Source organism: Bos taurus, chromosome 18, assembly GCF_002263795.3.
Source record: "Bos taurus isolate L1 Dominette 01449 registration number 42190680 breed Hereford chromosome 18, ARS-UCD2.0, whole genome shotgun sequence".
Classification (NCBI taxonomy): Eukaryota; Metazoa; Chordata; class Mammalia; order Artiodactyla; family Bovidae; genus Bos; species Bos taurus.
The window spans coordinates 64,122,809-64,141,114 of NC_037345.1; the positions used below are offsets into that span (position 1 = coordinate 64,122,809).

General features: G+C 41.3%; 1 long non-coding RNA gene across 2 annotated transcripts in view; it reads left to right on the top strand.

Annotated features, from left to right (window-relative positions):
- The first annotated feature begins 342 nt into the window (after window positions 1–342).
- LOC789803 (uncharacterized) overlaps window positions 343–18,306 on the top strand; it is a 78,156-nt gene continuing 60,192 nt past the window's right edge. The window contains exon 1 of one of the 2 annotated variants that reach the window (XR_003030507.2): window positions 343–811. This is a non-coding gene — a long non-coding RNA (uncharacterized lncRNA). The remainder of the gene's footprint in view (window positions 812–18,306) is intronic. The other variant, XR_009491232.1, reaches the window with a different exon arrangement.

Sequence of the window (18,306 nt, forward strand, 5' to 3'; positions counted from 1 at the left end):
CTTCTCCGCAGAGGCGGGGCCGGGCACTGGCCAATCAACGGCTGCCCCCTGCGCCCAGGGCCCCTCGCCACACCCTCGGCCCTGCCCATCGGGCCGCGGTTGCCGTGGCGACTGCTTGGCGCGAAGGCAGGAGGTTGACGTCAACAGAGCCAACGCGAGGGGCCCTGAGGAAGGGTCTGGGGGGTGGGGGTGTGTTCGACCCCCAAACAAAGAAGGGGGGTCACACGGAGAGAGCCTTACCAACGACTCCCAAATGCAAATCCTCTGAAGAGACCAAACAAACAAACAAACAAACCCGTACATTTGTCTAAGAAAGTGAAAAGCTGGCGGGCAAAAATATGTATGTTGAAGTTAAAGACAAATGAGAAAGTGGGAGACGAGGCTTTTCTGCCTGGGACACACGAAAGACCCGGGGCTAACTTCCCTAATAAACGAAGAATTCTTGGAAACCGATACCGTACAGACCAAATCGCGCCTGAAAAATGGGCAAAAAGGGAGGACACTGGCAATTCACAGAAAAGCACAAATGGCCGACAGACCTGCGGGACAGAACTCATGACCCGACTTCCAAAGACCGAAAAACCGAGAGCGCGACTCGCGCGCTTCAGCGGCCGCTCTCCTCACGCGGCCGCGCGTGCCGCCGCCGGGCCGGTCCACCGCCGTCCAGCCGGACGGTTGATGTGCGGGGCGCATCGCCGCCTGAGGACCTGTGCGGCGGGAAACGCGGTGGCACCGCGCGGGACAGACGACCATCGAGGACTCGGTTGTCAGTCACACCGTCGGTCAGGCCGAAGCGTGCAGCCACGACCCGGTAAGCAGTCCCACTTGTTCGTTTGTTAAGGGTGAACACACACGCGGTTAAACCTCTGCGGAAGCATGCAAGAAATTGTCAGCCGGTCACCTCAGGGGCCACGGGAGAGAGGGGAAGGAAGACGGAGGCGGGCTCCTGCCCGTCTCCAGTCCATTCTGCCGGACTCCCCCTCCAGAAACACGCGTGTTCTGCCGTGCGGTAGGCGCGGGGAGTCTCAGCGAGCCCCCGACGCGCGGGTGATCCGGCCGCCCCTCTCCAGGAATAAAGCGGAGAGGTGCGAGCGAGCCCATGCAGGCGTGCTTGGCGAGCGTCACTTTTTGTGAAAAACAGGCACTCTGTGGAAGCACCAAACTGTACCCGGGCAAAGCCATACCATGCGATTTTATGTGGCCAGCTAAAATGTAAGACTTGAATTTTAAAGGAAAAGATTCATGAGATATAATTAATTACAGAATGTACATTACCCAAGAGCATAAAGAATAGGATATCCAAAATGAATTTTTACATTTACACCTCGTAAGTATAAATATTTATAAATCAGTGGTTCCTGGGGATACTGGGCAGCTGCTGACCTGGGGCGGGGGGGCGGTGTTTGAAACCCCCCAAGCCTTCAACAGTCTCCGGCCAGCCAGCAGTGCCACATAAACAGAAAATCTGAATGAAAACGCCTTTGCTCTGCACCCTTGAATACTCCCCATGAGCACCCACAGAGATTCTAGAGGGACCACTGAGAGTGAATGCGGTCCTAAGCGTAGCGCAGAGGTTTCCAAATCTGGCCACACACGTCAGGAGCCGCTGGGGGAGCTGTTGGACGCTGCAGGTGCCCAGCGTCCCACAGAGGTGTTTTTTCCGAACCCCGGAGGGGAATTTAAAGTCTGGCTAGGGTCTGGAAGGTGATTTAACACATTCAAGGGACCCCTCCATCCCCTCTCTCCTCAAAACCTCTATCTGCAACACAGGTTTTTCTCTGGATCCCGCATCATTCATTCCCATCAGATAGCACATGTTCTCAGAGGGTCTCCCCTTTCTCAGCACTCCCTTCTGGCACCAGCCAATAAAGCCTTCTTGATGGAGTGGTCTCTGTCAAGGACTCAACAGCTTTACCGCACATTCTCTCCCCTTACCATGCCACACTGGGGGCTTCCCCCTTTCCACACTCCTGAAACTACTTGGCAATTTCAGCAGTTCTCTATGTGGCTAAGAAACTTGTTCTTAATCTCACTTGATCTTTCAGTAACATTCAACATCCTCATTAAAACAATGATAATAAAAACTCACACCATCTTATTTTCAGAGACACTACACTGCCCTGGTTTTCCCCTTCTGTTCTCTTAGTTGGCTTCTGTTCCCTTCAAGCTCCCAATGCTCAGAACTCAAGTCACTAGCCTTCTCCCTCAACATCTACTCCCTAGGCAGCAGTCTAACCTAGCCGGATGGTTTAAATGCCACCTGCATGCCAACAGCTCCCTCTGGCACAGAAGTCTCTACAGAAGCCCAGTCTCATATACCCAACTAGCTGCTTAACAGCTGAGTGCTCTACCAGGATGTCTAATGGGCAACTCAAAACACTGAAAACAAACAGTAATTTCCCTTTTCCCTATTTCTATAAACAGCACCAGTTGCAGTAGCCAAAAATCTTGCAATTGTTCTAGATTCCTGGTTCCTTTACCAACAACATTCAATTCATCAGCAGGTCCTGCTGGCTCTACATCCAAGATACACTCCAAATTTGTCCCCTTTTTGCTCTGCATGATAGTACTAATCATTACCCCCTAGGTATTAGCCTACTCACTTGACTACCTGCTTTGACTTCAAACCCTTCCCTCTAGTATTTTCTAGACAGCATCTTCTTTAACTGTAAATAAGACATCATGTTGCAGCTTGAATTACCTCCTATTCTTGACCCCAATCACACTTCAATATGTCTAAAATCCACACCATGAACAAAGTTAAAAGAAAAGGCATCAATATCTTTTGTCACGGAAGAATGTTAAATATTTGTGCTGTAAAATTTAATAATCTTTTCCTTCAGATTTCTGCTTTTTTATACCTTAAGAAATCCCTCTCCACGCTGAAATCATAAAGATACAATACCCTTAAGTTTTAGTTTTTTCAGGTTTAGTTTTATATATGTTCTGTGGTATGGATCTATTTTTTTATCCTGACATATATGTTTCTGTATGAGTGGACCCATTCCTAAACTCTAGTCTGTCCCATAGGTCCATCTGTTTACTTGCGTGCATTAATTATTGGAGCTTTACAATATCTTGATATCTTAAAGGACAATTGCCCTACCTTGTTTTTCAAAAGTGTCTTTGGCTATTCTTAGCCCTCAACAATTTACTGAAACCACAAAAAAATTTAAAGAGAACCCAAAACATTTTATCATGACATCTCATCTTTGCCTATGATCTGTGCTACCTGTTTATTCATGTCTTCTACAGCCAACAACAGTACATTGTAATTTTTTCCCATAAAGATCTTGGTTGACTTTCGGAGGTCTTTTTTCCCATTACTTACCTAACAGGTTATTTTTGAGTTAAAACAGTGATAAAGCTTTTAAAAAATTATTTCATACTTACAGAAAAGTTGCAAAGATAATGTAAACATTCCTTACTCAGTCTCCCCTGATGTTAACATCTTACCTAACTTTGGTACGTGGTCAAATGAAGAAATTACCACTAGTACAAAGCTAGTAATTATACTACAGATTTGCCATAAATGTTTTCCTTCTGTCCCAGGATCCCATCCAGAACACCACATTACATTTAGTTATGTGTCCTTAGACAACTCTCGGAGAAGGCAATGGCACCCAACTCTAGTACTGTTGCCTGGAAAATCCCATGGACGGAGGGGCCTGGTGGGCTGCAGTTCATGGGGTCGCTAGGGGTCGGACACGACTGAGCGACTTCACTTTATTTTTTCACTTTCATGCATTGGAGAAGGAAATGGCAACACACTTCAGTGTTCTTGCCTAGAGAATCCCAGGGACGGGGGAGCCTGGTGGGCTGCTGTCTCTGGGGTCGCACAGAGTCGGACACGAGTGAAGCGACTTAGCAGCAGCAGCAGCAACAGACAACTCTAGGCTGTGACAGATCCTCCGTATCTCCTTGTTTTTAATGACTTTAGCAGTTTTGAGGAATAGTGGTCAAGTATTTTCTAGAAAGTCTCAATTTGAGTTTGTCTAACAGTTTCTCATGATTTGTCTTGGATTATGGTTTTTGAGAATTATCTGCTATTGCTTTTTATATGTTGATTTTTTTTTTTAATCCAGTGAATTTGCTGACCTGTCCTTGTTAGTTCTAATAGTTTCTCTCAGATTTTCCTGGACGCTTTGAAAATGTTAACTGGTTTATGACAATTTTTAGATTTTTATTGACAATTATATCTCATTTCTATCATAATGCATCCTCTAGGACCTCTGGGGAAATATGGAATAAATCTTGTTCTAGACTTGAAAGGGGATATGTATCTTTTATTATCAAGTAAAAATGTCCACAGTAAGTTTGTTTGCAAAGCCTCTTTGTTGGGGATTAAGGAAATTCCCTTTAGTTCTAGTTTTCTAAAAATTTTTTCATGAATACATTTAATTTTTATGTAATGACTTTTCTGTTATCTTTTGGGAAGCTTATGTTATATAATCTGTTAATGTGGAGAGTTAAGGCAAATTTTCTGATGTTGAAATGTGGCATTTGTAACCCCTACTTGATCATGATAATGAGGGTCTGATTTATATACACATGCAGCAGGATACTACTGAGTTATATTTTACTTTTGGTTTTTGCACCTAAGTTCTTATTCTACTAGTTTCATTTTGGTATCATGGCTATACTAGACTTATAAAATTATTTAGATTTTCTTCCTGCTTATATTCTCTACAACAGATCATAAAAAATAGAGTTTCTCATTTTTGAAAGTTTAACATAACTCACTATAAAATTAAATCTGAGGTCTTTTTGCATGAAATATTTTTTACTTGGTTTCCTTAGTTTTGTACTATATTTCTGCTTTATCTTGAGTCAATTTAGGTCATTTATATTTTCTAACAAAATTGTCCTCTTTACTTACTCTTCTTTTACATTTAATGTCTGTTCTCTATTTTATTATTTCCTTTTTTCTCTTTATTTGAGTTTCTTTTCCTAGCATCTTGAGTTGCACATTTAACTCATTTACCTTTAATCTTTCTTAATTTTTAACAGGTACATTTAAGGCTATTACATTCCTTTCAAGTACCACTTGAACCGCATTCCATACATTTCACTGTTGTTTGGTACTATATTCCATTGCTGCAAATAGATTTCCTCTTAGTCACACTAAGGAATGTATTTAGGTTTTCAAGTTCTTTAAAAGTCTTTTGATTATAGATTTCCAATTTAACTATATTATAGCCAAATAATATGGTCTATATGTTATTATTTGATATTTGTTAAAATTCCTTTTGTGATCTTAGGATGTAATCAATTTTTAATTGTTCAGTGTATTAGAAAAGAATAAGCATTCTGTAATTATCAGGTACCAATTTCTATTTATGTCCATAGGATCAAGTTCTGTGTTTACATTTTCAGTATTCTTATTAGTTTTCTGTCTGCTTGATATATCAATTCTAAATAATTATTTAAAAAAAAAATCTCCCATTAGCCTATGGCTTCATTCACTGCTCCTGGTAATTCTTTTTAGTTTTTGCTTTATGTATTTCAAGGCCATGGTTTTAGGTAGGAACAAGCTCATGATTTCCTGTAAATCAGATATCAAAGAAATTAATCTTGAAGTCTGCCTTCAATAGGGGAGTTAATCTGTTCACATTTTATGTTTCTGATATACTTGCTTGTTAAATGTGCCTTTTCCTTTGCTCCTTATTTTTTCCTTTCCTGCCTTCTACTGACTTGATCAAGTTTACTTTTTTTTCTCTTTGCTAATTTGAAAGCTTTCAATTAAATGTTATTTTATCGTCTGTCTTTAAATTCTTAATTATATACAAGTACTTATTTTTTAAACAGAGTGTAAAATAATAAAGGAACCTGCCATACCTTAGCAATTCATTGAATTTCTTATTCCCACTTTCCTGGTTATTGTCTAGAATTTTAGCTACATATTTTTAAAACAAACCCAAAGCACAATTTTTGCAGTCAATGATTAATTACGTTTACTGATAATTTATTCTCGTTTCTTGAATTTTACTCCTCTTTAGGTTCTTTTTTCCCCCCTCATTATAATAAATCCTTAAATAAGCCTTTTAGTGTAGGGGGCAGTCTCTGTATTTGTGTTTCTAAAAATGGCTTTAAGATATTTTTTGAATGACAGTTTACTTAGGTATGGAATTGTAAAGTGACCCTTCTCTTCTCTTATTTTGAAGATATTATTCTATTGTCTTCAACATCTAACATTGCTGATGAGGTTTGCTATGATATAAATGTTCCTAATAGCATTGGTTTTTTCCTCTGTGGCTTTTCAAAAGGTGTTATATATGGATTTATTTTTGTTTCTCCTGCTCAGGACTGTGTGACCAATGAAGGTCTTTCTGCCATTCTGCAGAATTCTTGGCCAGTCTACCTTGGCCAATATAGCTTTTCTGCCATTTCAACTTTATTCTCTTCCCAACCTCCTAGAGTATATTTGGCCTTCTTAGTCTGTCCTTTGTTTACATTCTCTATTTTTCATGTACTTTTCTGAGCTGCTTTCTGAGTAACTCCTTTTTTGAACTGCATCCAATATAATGTTTACCTTGACGTGTTTTACAGTGGCCTTTTTTTTTTTCATGTGTAAGATTTTTAATCAGTGCTTTTTTATATCTACCTTTCTCAAATGGATGAACATTGTATGAATACTATTCTTTATCTTTCAAGAATCTTAAAGTTACACTGAAATTATTAGAATTGCATTTTTATCAGGAATGAATTTATCCTGACAGCTCATTTTGTTGTCTTGCTTATTGTTAAGTTTTCCTATGTTTAACTCAGTGCTTTGTAATTTTAATTTCTAAGTGTTTCTTAGAACACTTGGCTATCACCCCTGACCCCACCTATCCCTTCCCTCCATATCTAGCTTTTTTCCTTTTTTTGGTTGTGTCTTCTTTGCTGTAGAAAGTTAGTCTTGAGACAAGTTAAATGGGGGCTCTGTGCCATGAGATAAAGGAGTATGTTAGTCACTGAGCAAAATTTAAGCTCAGGCTGGGCGTGCTCTACATGGTGATGTTTTCACTCCTGCCACTGCTCTTAATGTAAGTTGAAGCCCTGAGTAACTATTACTGGCTTTTTTTCAGTCTCATTTCATGTCAGGAGAATCTCACCCCAGCCCCTGTTTGACACAATGAGCCTGGGACCTCAATATGCATGGAGTGCTTCTGGACCTTGTTACTCCCTAGCAGTCAAACTGTTAACCACCTGTATTTAAAGATCAGAAGTCCAACAGGTTCAGCTCTTCAACCCCACAGATCCTAGTTTTTCTGTTCAGTTTTTTATCCATACATTTCTAGATCACTGAAAGTTATATTAAAAACAGGTTGAAATGTGAATGCAGCACTCACAGCACCATCTCAATCAAAAATATTATCCTTTTTTTAGGTGGGGGCAGGCACACTGCCTGGCAGGTGGGATCTTAGTTCCCCAACCAGAGATTGAACCCACACCCTTTGCATTGGAAATGCAAAGTCTTAACCACTAAACTGCCAGGGAAATCTCCAAAATACTATTTTCTAAATTATCTACAGCAGTTCTCACTTCTTTCCCAAGTGTACAATGGGGTTTTCCTGAGGCTGTATGACATGTGGTATCTCGACCGAGTGAATGCTGAAGCAGTTGAGAATCTAGCTGTTTTCATTCCAGCCAGTTGTTAAAGAGATTTGTAAAGATGTAAAACAGTGCCACTCTTCTCAGTAGTCTTTTGCTTTGGGAATTATTCACATGAAATTTAAAACAAGGTTGCGTATATTAACATGTAATAAACTTACTACCTATTTTAAATTAATTAATATACATTTAAAATTTTAATTTCTACAACTATATATATTGATAGGTATAATCCACATAAACAAAAATTCTTTAGAGTCCTTAATCATTTTCAAGAGTGTAAATGGGTCTTGAGAAAAAAAAGTTTGACAACCCCTGGTCTACAATAAATCTTTAACAGATTGGGCGATCTGGGTATTATGATCCCATGAATTTGCATAGAGTTTAGTACATGGTTAAGTCTCTCAATGAATGCTTACTCATCTATTCGTTAACAGATATTTGAGTGCTTTCTCTCTCTCTCTCTCTCTCTCTCTATATACACATAAGGACCAGTGGTAGGCCCGGTTCTGGCTCACTGCAATTAAATTCAAAATAGCCCCTGCCCTAAGTCATTTATTTGATAAGTATGTCTTTAAGCTTCAGTCTAGCTGGCAAGATACATAAAGTTGAAAAAATAAACCTTTAAAAATTGCAGTGAGGAGTCTGAAGAAAAAAACAGGCAGCTGCAATGAGGTGGAGAGGGGGATAGGTGTTTGTATGGCGGTTAAATAGAGCAGTCAGGGAAGGCTTCTGTATGGAAGAGAAGCTAAAAGTAAACTGTGAGAAAGAGCTAGCCCTGGGAAGAGCAAGGGGAGAATATTCTAGACAGATAAAATAGCAATATACAAAGACTAAAAAGGAAAAAAAAAAAAATAGAACAGACATCAGAATGCCTGGAGGATAGCAAGAATGGAGTAGAGGGGAGTAAAATGAGGTTTTACAGGTGTGCAAAAGCCAGTTCTTTAGGAGCTGGAGGCCAAGATAAAGATCTTGAATTTGATTCAAAGGTGATATGGAGTCATTAAAGATGTTTAAATAAGGTCTGACATAATCCACTGAAAGACGATTCATGTTGCTGTGTGGAGAACTAGGGGACTAGAGGTTGAAAACAGAGGAGGCCCGTAGACCGGTTAGGAGGCAGCTGTCTAGGCAGGATGAGAGTGCTCTGAACCGGCAGGATGGCAGTGGGAATAAGGAGAAGTGGACAAATTCAACAGGTGTTTTGGAGACAAAATAGACAAACCTGCTGATAATCTGTGTATTTGTGGCAAAGGAAAAAGGCATCACAAATGATTCCTGTATTTTTGGTTTGAGCGGCTGGGTAGATGGAAGTGTTATTTAGTGAGTCCTTGAGTCACAGGTTTGGGGAGGGGAAGAACAGAAAATCCAGAGCTCTCTTTTTGATGTGTTACATTTGAAATGCTTACCCTCAAGCAAGTGGAGATGTTGAGTTAGGTACTCTGGAGAGGTCTGCTAGAGCTCTGACTCTGGAAGTTTTCCACACAGAGCTGTGAAGTGAACACTGTACTCTACAAAAATAAATTCAAAAATGTGTTCTTCAGTATTTAGTACTCTTGCATATTCAGAGCTGGATAGGTAATTATCTTAGTATACAAATTTGTATACAGTTCCTCAGTAATGCAAATCTAACCAATTTTCTTTGAGAGTGAACTTAATTGTTTAACCCCCTCTAGGAATTTCAAGACAACAGAAAACCAAATGTTCACATACAGGCAACCAACTCTATCACAAAAACTGCTTCTAAATTCAAATATTAAACAGTTAATTACACATAAGATTAAAGACAGGCAAAGGAGAACGCTGTCACAAATCTGACGTTAACAGAGAAAAATTCAGTGTCAAATCTGGCTGATGGTATTAAGATTCAGAACTATAAGAGTTTCTGTAGGCCAGGAAGGATCGCCTACCCACAGTTCTGCTCACACACCCCTGTCCAAGAGGGCACCAGGAGCCTTCTCTCACAGGAAGCAGAAGCACTCAGAGTCAAGTTATCACATGCCAAACAAAATACTTATTTAAAAAATACAAGGTTATTCACATACTTTTTTCTCATACTGGTTTGCCAGGCAGAAAGCTCTAATCCTGAACTGCAAAATGGCAGACACTCATTTATTCAACCATTCAATAAACAGGTATTATCAAAGACATCCAGACACTAGGGATAAAATGATAAAGGAGATGCAGTTTCTGCTTTCACAGGGGTGTATGGTTCACAGATGACACCAAACAATTATAAACAGCCACATAAATAAGATGAACGGGAAGCAGTACATGTGACGGCAACACACTGTGCCTAAGCATGTGTGTGAGGGAGTCTGAGGTGCTGAGGAAGAACACCGCATGTCTAATAAACAGCATGTACGAAGGTTAGGAGGCAGAGAGGAGTACGGAGAGCCATGCAGCTAGAATACAGACTGGCTTAGGACAGAGGAGGGGGAGAGCAGCCGGACCCTGCAAGGCCTTGGAGGCCACTTAAGGACTGGAGATCCCTGACGATCACAATCTCTAGCTTACCACAAAAATTCCCCCCAGGGTGACCAGCCAGCACTCGGATCTCACTCAAGTCTCCCAAAAAGTGGCATGATTTCCACTCATACTCACATGTCAACACCTCAGGATGTGATGAGAATGGTATGGAGAGGTGATCTGGCTTCTGCAATGCAGACTGTCAGGCCAGGAGAGAACACACACTCTTATCTGGTTCATTTTGCCAAAGGCCCACCAAAATAAATCTGAGGAGAACAGGAAAAAGACCATCATTGACATAAAAGTAAAACATGAATCAGAAAGCAGAAAAACATCTGGAGATTAGAGAAACATTTTATAAATTCTACATATTTCACATAATAGAAACTTCCATAGCCATTAAAAAAAAGGATGAGAAATACCTTATGGAATGATCTCTAAGATACACTGTTAAGTAAAAGTCAAGGTGCTGAACACTGAATACAGTATGCTTCTTTTGTTAAACAAAGAGGCAAACAATATATGTGTATATATATTTGCTTCAATATACATGAAATAACTCTGGAAGGAAAATACACAGAACTAGTGACATGGTTATCTACAGGGAGGGAAGCTGGTGCTGAGAGAAGGGGTGTGGGAAGGAAGTGTTCACTGTGTACCCTCTTTCCTTTTTGAATTTTGGGCCACACAAATAAATTGCATATTAAAAGTTAAAGCAAACATGTTAATATTAACCAAGGTTTTAGACAAATGATATGTAAATTTTAATGAAAATGAACATTGTCAAGGAAAATGCTGCTGCTGCTGCTAAGTTGCTCCAGTTGTGTCTAACTCTGTGCGACCCCATAGACGGCAGCCCACCACGCTCCTCTGTCCATGGGAGTCTCTAGGCGAGAATACTGGAGTGGGTTGCCATTTTCCTTCTCCAATGCATGCATGCATGCTAAGTCACTTCAGTAGTGTCCAAGTCTGTGCGACACTATGGACAGCAGCCCACCAGGCTCCTCTGTCCACGGGATTCTCTAGGCAAGAATACTGGAGTGGTTTGCCATTTCCTTCTCCAGTCAAGGAAAATAAGAATTACTAAAACTGACTACCAAAGGAATAGGAAAAAAATTAGGAGAAATCTTCTTACAAAGAATTCCTATGTGCTAAGACTCTCTACTTCATAATTTCTATGCAAAGAGCTGACTCATTGGAAAAGACCCTGATGCTGGGAAAGACTAAAGGCAAAACGAGAAGGGGTGGCAGAGGATGAGATAGTTAGATGGCATCACCAACTCAATGGACATGAACCTGAGCAAACTCTGCGAGATAGTGAAGGACAGGGAAGCCTGGCGTGGTGTATAATCCATGGCGTCGGAAAGAGTCGGACATGACTGAGCGACTGAACAAGACTCTCTACAACATTTTAATAGCCTAGCACAACGATTTGCAACCTCACAGTCTCTATGAGATTAAAAACTAATATTTATTTAGCACTTCCTGTATGCAGGATACAGCATAAAACATTGTATGTATTTGTAGCTCCTCCTTATTGAGATATAGGTGACCTCATGACCTGTTTTACATGTGAGCAAAGTGAAGGTCATGGAGTCTTACTCCAACTTCCAAAGCCAGCAAATGACTGCAGAGTCAGACTTCAAACACTTGTGCTAATATAATTTTATGCTAACAAATTGGAAAACCTTAAAGGAATGCATCACTTTCTAGGGAAGCAGAAATTATTTGAAATCTCAGTTTAACTGGACCTGTCCTTCAAATGCTCAAGGAGCAAATTATTTTTAGTTTGTACACATTGTTCCAGAGCATTTAAAAAGACAGAAGGCTGGCCAGTTTATTCAACTAAATTAGAAGAGTGGCCTCCAAGAACAAATTTTTTACAATAAAATGGCTATCTTATATGAGGCATTTGCTCTATGTCAAGTTTTAGGAGTCAAGTTCTTTAAAAATGATCTGGGCGCTGCTTGGGAAACAGTCTGGCAGTTCCTTAAACGGTCAGTTACCATAAGACCCAGAAATTCCTTTTCTGGGTGAAATGAAAACATATATTCACATAAAAACTTGTACATGAATGTCCACAGCAGCAGTATCACAAGAGTGATACTGAAGTTTCCAATTCAAAAAGTGGAAATAACTGCCCATCATTTGATGGACCCACTGTTTGATAAATGGATAAATAAAAGGTGGTATATCCATACAACAGAGTATTTGGCAATAAAAAATGAAGTACTGATACATGCTACAGCATTGATGAACTTTGAAAACATTATGCTAAATGAAAGGAAACAGTCATAAAGGCCCACAATATCGTATGATTCCATTTATATGAAATGTCCAGAATAGGCACAGACAGACAGAAAGTAGATTAACAGTTGCCTAGGTCTAGGGCAGAGGGGAATGAAGAGTGAGGGTTTCTTTTTAGGGTAATGAAAATGTTTTAAAATTGATTTTGATTATGGTTGTACAATTCTGAATGTATTAAACACCAGTGAAGTGGGTGAACTTTATGGTAGTGAATTAATTACATCTAGATGAAACTGTTATTTAAAAATATGCATCTGGGTGAGTGCTCCAAATAATCTTAATGAAACTAGAACTAATATACTTGTTTTATAGATGGGAAATCTGCAGCTCAGAGAGGATGACATTTATTCAAGTTCATAATCTGGTTGAGAGAGTCAAGACTCAAACCTAGGTCTTTCTGCCTACAGTGCTTTCTACTTCCCAACACAATTCTATGCAAATTAAGTGAGAATCTTCAAGAAATGGCCCCCTTGTTGAGAAACATAAACTCATGGCTAACAGGTTCACAAGGGCCATCTTCTAAGAACAAAAAATTCCTACAATACTATTAAACATTCCAAACCTAGAGTGAGAGAGAAGGCTGCCCATTAAAAAACCTAGCAAGTGGTTTTCCATCTCAAATAGGTCTGACTTTAATAAGAGTGCCCTGGAGGACAACAAAAGTAGTAGCTGTCATTTATTAAACTTTTACAACAGGCAAGGCCTGGCACCAAGCACTTTATATGCATTAGTAAGTTTAATCTTTACAGCAACTCTGTGAAATAGATACTATTATTATCCAAGTTTCATAGACCAGAAGTGAGTTACGGGAGGTGGGTAGCTTGTCCCAGGTCACATGCTAGTAGATGGGAGTCAGGAATCAAATCCAGATCTTTGAGACACCCAAGCTCTCACCACCGAATACACTTCTGTGCTATGAAATTTGAAAGCTATAATGAAATGGATCATTCTTGAGAGGAAGACAGATAATAAAAACTTGGCAAATATCAAGGGAGCGCTTTCTTCACAAAGTGCCCTAAGCCCTTGCCATTTTCCAGCAACTTTCTTCTCACTTCCAAGGAACAAATCCTATGTTTTATAAATTGTACCATTTCAGGGGAAAGAGGCAAAAGTCTTTCATTTTAACAACACAGCACGGGAGTTTTTAACCCCAAATACATCTTATTGTGAAATAGTAACAGCTAATATTAATTGAGAATTTATATGTGTCAGAAATTTCTCTAAGTGTTTCATTAAGTGTTAGCTTACTTAATATTCAAGACAATTGTCTGCAGTGGGTACTATTATAATCCCTATCTTAGGGATTAGTTAAGAGAGGCACAGAGGTTGGGTGACCAGCGCAAAGTCACACAGCTAATAAACAGCCAGGATTGAAACCCAGGTCATCTAGCTCCACCCTCTAGCACATATTCCATTTGACGGATTCATACTAGCTGATAGAGCTAGTATGTGATTCGTTAGATGCCCAGCATTATGCATAATACAGTATGTATTGTATCAGCCTAACAACTTGAAGAGGCACATATGTTAGCAGAATACCTATTTGCAAGATGAGGAACACGAGGCTTAGAGTGCTGGTTAGCTTGCCCAAATATATCCAGTTAATACAAATCAGAACCAAGTCTTTCTTACTCCGTATCGTACCACTATTCATTACGTCAGGCCAAATTTGGACACAAACTAGTTGAATGAAGTAGTTAATTGATTGGAAAAAAATAAAAATAATACTTTGTGACACATGAAAATGGTATGCAATCCAAATTTCAGTGTTCATAAACAGTTTTATTGGACACAGACACATCACGTTGACACACTCTCCGTGGCTGCTCTCACACTGCAGTGGCTCAGCTAAGTAATTCTGAAAGATACCACATATCCCACAAAGCCTGGAATATTTACTGTTTGGCCCTTAACAGAAAAGATTTATGGACCCTCATTCTTTTTGGTATTAAAACTCTTAGTGAAAAATGGAGGGGGAATATATAAAAAGTACTCCCTCAAAGGAAGAAAAAGCATTCCTTTAAAGGGTGACTGGAGTAGGAATGAAAACTTCCTTCCAAACTTTCAAGGAACAAATTTCTATGTTCCATAACGCGTTCCAAGGCCTCAAAAACAGTGGAGGACGTCCCAGTTCCTTTTAATGACTGGTTCATAAAGGTTTACAATCCCTAAGCTGTTTTAATTGGAAAGAACTCTGCATAATGAAAATAACACAGCTGACAGTTACAGAACTTTCCCTACGACTCCAGGTGCTTTGCTAAATACAAGATTTCCATGTAATCCTCAACCAGGGAAAGCAGGGTACCATTGTTTTCCAATTCTGTGGATGAATTGGAGACTCAGGAGGTTAAGCACATTGCCCATGGTGCTAAAGTTGATAAGAGCTCAGGCCTCTAACCCTTGCTTCTGTCTTCAGAGACTACACTCTTAACAAGACACCATTTAATTTTAACCTGGTCTGCAAATATTGAGGAAATGCACACTTTCCTGAGAAAATAAAAAGTACCAAAACTACGAAAATAATCTTGGTTGGAGGGAGAGTATATAGAAGCTTCCTACCGACTCCCAGGGCTTCCTGGTGACCTGTACGGTAAAGAATCTGCCTGCAATGCAGGAGACCAGGGTTCGATCCCTGGGTCAGGAAGATCCTCTGGAGAAGGGCATGGCAATCCACTTCAGCATTCTTGCCTGGAGAATTCCACGGACAGAAGATCTGGCAGGCTACAATCTATGGGGTTGCAGAGTCAGCCACAACTGACTGACTTTCACTACCTCTACTGACTCCCAGAGAACAAATAATTATGTGCCACAAATTGATTTGAGGGTGTGGAGAGAAGGGAGCCCTCCTACACTGTTAGTAGGAATGTAAATTGGTGCAGCCACTAAGGAGAACAGCATAGAGATTTCTTTAAAAATTAAACACAGAGCTACCATATGATCCTACAATCATACTCCTCAGCATATATCTGGAGAAAACACATGGTCCAAAAGGATACATGCACCCCCAGCACCCACAACTTTCACTGCAGCACTATTTACAACAGCCAAGACATGGAAGAAACCTAAATGTCCACCCAGAAATGAACAGATGAAGAAAATGTGGTGCATGTATACAATGGAACATCACTGAGCCATTAACAAAATAAAATAATGTCATTTGCAACAAATGGATGGACCTAGAGATTGTCATACTGAGGAAAGTAACTCAGAGAAGGAGAAATATCATCTATCGCTTGTATGTGGAATCTAAAAAATAAAATAAAATTACAAACAAACTTATCTACAAAACAAGACACAGAGAAGGAACTTATGGTTATCAGCAGGGAAGTGTGGGGGGTCAGGGATAGTTAGGGAGTTTGGGATTAACATTTACACATTACTATGTCTAAAATGGATAATCAACAAGGACCTACTGCATAGCATAGGGAACTCTGCTTAATATCATGGAACAACCTAAATGGGAAAAGACTTTGAAAAAGAATAGGTACATGTGTCTGTATAACTGAACACTCTGCTGTACACCTAAAACTAACACAACATTGTTAACCAACTATACTCCAATAGAAAATAAAAAGTTAAAAAAAAGAAAAGGCTTCTCAACCAATGTTATACCCTAGCCGAGCAGGTTGCAATAGCACCCATCTGTTGACTCACCACCCTCTCTCCCCTCGAAAGGAATCCCTGTAAGATAAGGAGAGTTAACGTTTTCAGCTGGACTGTGTGTCAGGGCACTCACTATTCTAAGACTTTCTATGCAGTAATTCATCTAACCTAGGAAAGACTGTTTCCTGCAAACTGAGAACCACAGAGACTCAAAGTCTCACAACTAACAAGTTAGAAGAGCTGGCCCCAAAGCCAAGTCAGGCAGCAAACAGTCAGCATCCTCAACAGATTCCCTACCATTCCATGGTAATAAATCTCAAAATCCTAATCAAACATGTTCGACCCAGGGAAAACAGAAATTGGAAAAACTGAGCCAAACTTATGGCAGGGGTTGTGGGGGCAACGGCATTCCTATAGTGCCCAGTCAGCTGTCCTCACAAATTATCTAAACTCCCAGCAGAGCAGTTCTGAACCAAAACCATCTGACTTCCCAACTCTGGATAAAGAGACTTCAAACGCCTTACGGTAAGTTTAAGACGCCAGCCGCAAAATACCACATACTGTACCATTTCATTTTTATGAAACGTCCAGAAAAGGGAAATCTAAAGAGACAAAGTAAACTCATGGTTCCTCGGTGGTAGGAGCCACCACTGACTGCAAATGGGCGGGACCGAATTTTGAGGGATGATGGAAATGTTCTAAAGCTTGCAGCGGGGCCTGCACAACTCCTTAGAGAGGTGAAAGTCGCTCAGTTGTGTCCAACTCTTTGCGACTCCATGGATTATACAGTCCATGGAATTCTCCAGGCCAGAATACTGGAGGGGGTAGCCGTTCCTTTCTCCAGGGAATCTTCCCAACAGCGATCGACCAGGTCTCCTGCTTTGCAGGCGGCTTCTTTACCAGCTGAGCCACCAGGGAAGCCCGGCACAACTCCTTAATTGTGCTTTAAAATAAAAGAAAAAAAGTTGAGTTGAACACTTACAGTGGGTAAGTTTTAAGGTACGTAAATTTATGTCTCAAAAAAGCTGTTTAAAAGACAAGAGGCTGGCTGTTCCGACAACCGATTCCTAACCGAAGGCAGTTTCCTAGACTCAAAGCTTCCTCTATTCAAGTCAATGGTAGTCACGGGAAAGCCCAAATTCAGAGAAAACACGGGGTGGAACAGAGGTAGGGAGCGGGCCCCGGACTTCAGGAGCGCTTCCTGGAAGGTTTCTCGCTGTTTTAAGAAACCTGGCGGAGAGGCTGGAGGTCTTCGGTGGGCCCGGCCAAGAAGCAGCCCCGCAGCGCGGAAAAGCAAAAGGAACTGAGGTTCTGCGGAAACCGCGGAACGCCTCATTCCCGACGGCCTGAGTCCAGCGCGAGGCCTGACGAGGACGCCCGGAGAGTCTCCACGAGGGAGGGAAAACCGACGTCCCGAGGGGCTCCACGACCCGAGCCCACCGACCTCGTAGCCCCGAACGGCCAGGATGGGGATGGATCGCCTCCCGCGACGGCTCAAGATGGTGCCCGGACCCTGAGGGCCCGCGCGCCTGCGCCCTGGACAGTCTTTGCCATTGGGCCCACGCAGGGGCGTCGGACTTTCCGCTGTTCTCCCTCCGGTGTGGACTAGTCGCCCCATCCCTCGGTAAAGAACGGACAGAAGAATCACGCCCTCCATTTACTGCGGCTTTAGAGTCGCAGGTCTCTAAGCCTAGCGCGTGTCCCTGAAGAGAACCGGCAAGCGGCCCGGGAACAGGCGTTGCCCTGGTCAACGAGTCGGTACTTAGTGCGCAGGCGCGCCGTGCGGGGCTCAGCGCAAGGGCGCCTGGGAAACCGCCCGGCAAGCGAGTAGGGCCTTGCCCTCAAGGAGCTCTCACAGGAACCAGGAGCAGAGAGAAAGCGACAGGCCAACGTAGGTATCCGTTAGCTCTACCCAAACCGTCCGTTGTCGAGTTGGGGAAATGTGTTTTCAGACACAGTAGTTTTATATCATGTTCTAGACAATGAGTTCATCTTTTGTCAGTGAGTTTCAATTTTAGAATTCTATGAGGTTACATTTTGAATATTCACTATGTTCTGGGGAAGAGATTCCGTGACCAGAATGAAAACGCTAAGAGGGCAGGCACTTGTCTGTCCAAGTACCCACTGCACCTAAAGGGTACCTGGCACAGAATGAATGCTCAATGAATAGTGTTCAGATCGCTGAAGTCTGTAAAAGAGCGTTTTTGTGGTTTTAGTCACTAAGTCGTGTCTGACTCTTGAAACCCCATGGACTGTAGCCCGCCAGGCTTCTCTGTCCATGGGATTTCCCAGGCAAGAATACTGGAGTAGGGTTTTCCTTCTACAGGGCGT